The 3,450-nt window shown below is 39.2% G+C and overlaps 1 long non-coding RNA gene across 1 annotated transcript; it reads right to left on the bottom strand.

Annotated features, from left to right (window-relative positions):
- Positions 1–1,193: 1,193 nt before the first annotated feature.
- LOC128783229 (uncharacterized) lies at positions 1,194–3,172 on the bottom strand. Its single transcript, XR_008429046.1, has 3 exons — positions 3,071–3,172; positions 2,177–2,227; positions 1,194–1,280 (listed from the first exon to the last, which is right to left on the bottom strand). It is a non-coding gene; the product is annotated as an uncharacterized LOC128783229 (long non-coding RNA).
- Between the last annotated feature and the right edge of the window lie 278 nt (positions 3,173–3,450).

The following is a 3,450-nucleotide window of genomic DNA, read 5'->3' as shown; positions in this document are numbered from 1 at the left end:
GGGGGCTCATCTTCAAAGTAGGTCAAGCTTGAGAAGTGCTATTAAGCTGAATGGTCCACCAAGACTGAGGTCAATGTGCTACTCATAAAGTCCTATTAACAACAAGTGAGGCTTTTGGTACTTGTTAAATGGATAAAAAAAAAACCTCATAGGTATTGCCACTGCATTTTTGAAAGGTCTAAGTGAAGTGTGTATGGCTGGGGGTACAATTCAAAACTTCATCAACCTTACCACAGCAAAACATCTCAATAATTGGCAAAAAAGAAGCACCACATTAGGATTATTATATCTGTGGCACTCAGCATACCATGAGTCTCTCCATCCTTGAGGTGACAGGAAAGTGAGCATGCATCATACATATCAGCTTTCTGCTACACTGACGGTAAGATCTTTTTTTCCCTTTTGGAAGAAATGGTTCTACCTTTCAATGTTTCTGTGTGGGAGTTTGTAAGGAAAGGAAGATCTCTATAGAAACCTGGCCAGAAATTAAAGGAGCAGCATCTGTTAAACACTACAACTTCAGTGAACCTTTAATGATGTGGGGGTTACAGACCATACTGCAGTCTGAGATGGCAATCTTGAGCTCCCCTAGTTGAACATTAAGCAGAATTAAAATGAATAGAGGTAATTTTGGCTGTCATAACTATGATTCTTGTGGATGGTGTTTAACACTGAACAAACTTGAGTCCCATTTTCAAAGCATTCCACAGTGGCCACAATGGGAGTCTTTTTACAAACCAGAGTGAGATTCGGATGTACTCCTGCATCTTCCAGAGCCAAGAATTTAGCCTGTGTTCCAGTCAACCTGAGGAAGCAACATGTGTACCCTGCATTCTCCTCCTGCAGTCATTTGTACTCATCTTTCCATTGTCCACACCATCTCTGTTGCTGTGCACTATTGAAATTTACAGCCATCCTACTGATCCTCTCACATCCCAGTCCTCCCTGCAGCTGCTGGCCTGTTAAGAAGCTCAGAGGCTGAAGACCATGAGTATCCTGTGTCTACTGTCAGAAGGCTACAGTAATGAATGGCACCCTTGCCACATGTGCTTCCACCACACAAGAGAGTGAGGGGAGCAGAATCTGAATGCTGGGAATGTTAAGCAAGAACAAGAAGGGTTTTTTTTGTTTTTTTGGCTTTTAATTATACTTGAATATGAAAGGACTTGGACTCTTCAAGTAGCTTGATTTTACTCTGCTTAGGTGAAACTGAAGGAGAATAGTATGATTTCTGCTCTGTATCCTCTTCCTCTGAACTTGCTTTCCACTTTACTGGTTTTCTGACAAATAAAAAAATGAGAAACAAAAGGAAAATAGGAATTCTGAAATGTGATTAGTTGCAACTTGCTAATTAGAACACATAAGTGTTTGTAAGGAAATCCAAACCCTCCACTGACATAATATACTGAAATTTTCAAAAATCAAGGGAATAAGATTCCGACCTTACCACAACACTAGGTAGGAAGCAGAACTAAAAACTATCAGCTGCTTTTGGTAAAACAATGCCTAAGAATGCCAGTTAAAGACCACCTTTGTTTCATAACACTGCCCATAACATGTCCTTATTATCAGAAGCACATGGGCAGCCCCTTGGAACAAACCAACAGCAGATCCACTCCAGGAAGAGTGGAGGGAGACCTGCTATCTTGTAAGGTATGAGGTATCAATGCAACACAAGAGCAGCTAGTGCTAGGTGAAGGCCAACCAGGTTTACATTGGTAATTGGTGTATTGACTGAATCACACTCTGTGATTTGGCTGTTAGTGAACATAAATAAAACAATGTTCCTTTGCACTTTGAAGTTTCAACAAGGTTCTTGAGGCTTGTACTAAAGTTTTATTGATCCTGCTCTCCAGCAAGACCTCAATTGAGCCCTTCTTCTGATCCTTTTTGTTCTTCTCCACTTTTCTTTCATGGATTGAAGGACTCATGGGATAATGTACTTGGGATACTAAAGGTCCAAATGACAGTCTCTATGAATGGCCTCCTTTGAGTTACTCTGTAGATGTGCAAATAGCTTGGGACAAATAGTGCAAAGGCCATTCTATCCTTTACATACTTCTGCTTTTCATTGGCTACATCTGAACAGGTTGCAGGTTTCCACTAGAAGGAAATGCTTAAAATATCAATGCTTATATCAACAAATACATTCCCAGTTTGAGACACAAATGCTTACCTTTTCCCTGCATTCCTTTGGGTTTCACTCCGATCGCTTGCGCATTTAACACTTCAGTAGAAAAAGAGATGCTTAGTAATTTAAAATCGGTCTATGTCACTCATAGTTTTGACATTTATGCTTCCCAGACCATACTGTATACATTATTCTGAGGACAAACACTTACACAGGTTAAAGCATTTGACTGCCGGAAATGGAATTACTACACAGCACTGGCCATAAGATGCTGAATTTAAACTTTAATTACATCAGTTTCTCTTTTCTTGTGGGACACATCTGCTCTAACATAGCTTCCTCTGGTTAAGCATTTTCCTTGCATGACACAAGAGCATATAAAGTTTTCTCATCAAATTGATGCCTTTTCTTGGTCTTAGAAAATTGAGAGCCAGACACTGTTAAGGGATCCTTATTAAAATACTGAGATAAAAACCCCTTATCCCTTAACCGTGTCTGGCTCTCAATTTTTAAAACCAGGAAAAGGCATCAATAGGAGATTAGTTTAGGGGCACCAGGTTGTCTCTATAATCAATTAAAGCCTTTTATTCCTCCAGAAGGTAACTCAAAGCAGGAACCAACTGTCTGAAGAAGCAGATAGTTTTTTCAAAGTACTCATGTGGGATCTCTGTGGCCCCCATACGTAAAAGTTGTGTCCTCCAGACCTCCTAAGAGCAGCAGGTTAGAGGGACAAGACAGGCTGAGAGCCCAGCTCAGCTGGGAGGCCCAGTTAGTAGTCTGCCCACTTGCTTTCTTTATACCAATGTTGGCCTTTCTGAGACATAAAAAGCTGAAAATGCACTCTCAAAGTGTATGAATAATATAATTCTTATATATCATAAAGGCATAAAAGAATAAATCTCAAAATCTCCCACAGCATGCATCACTGCTTTGCTATACCTTGCAGCTGGATGTCTTCAGGAATACACACCAATAATGTATATCTCCCTCCAAATATTAACTTCTACTCTTCTGACATTTTAGGTTATGCTCTTCTCCATTCCAGTTGAAAATATAGCTAAAAGCTTCACTTTTAACAGATTGAATCCTATGAGAAAAAGGGAGACTTTGCACACTATATGAAAGGCATTTGCATTGTTCAAATAGTGATATGATTGCCTAATTCATATCAGATGCCTTTGCTTAAAATGTTGTAATAAAAATAGCTCACATAAACACTCTTGTGAGGTATTATTCACTCATGTGATCTGTAATAGAATGACTAAGAATATAATTTCGTAACAATTATCTTTAATGATTGTAAATCTCAATAAATCATT

Source organism: Vidua chalybeata, chromosome 2 (assembly GCF_026979565.1).
Source record: "Vidua chalybeata isolate OUT-0048 chromosome 2, bVidCha1 merged haplotype, whole genome shotgun sequence".
Lineage (NCBI taxonomy): Eukaryota > Metazoa > Chordata > Aves > Passeriformes > Viduidae > Vidua > Vidua chalybeata.
The sequence above is the reverse complement of the archived record's forward strand: the minus strand, read 5'-3'. Positions and strand labels throughout refer to the sequence as shown.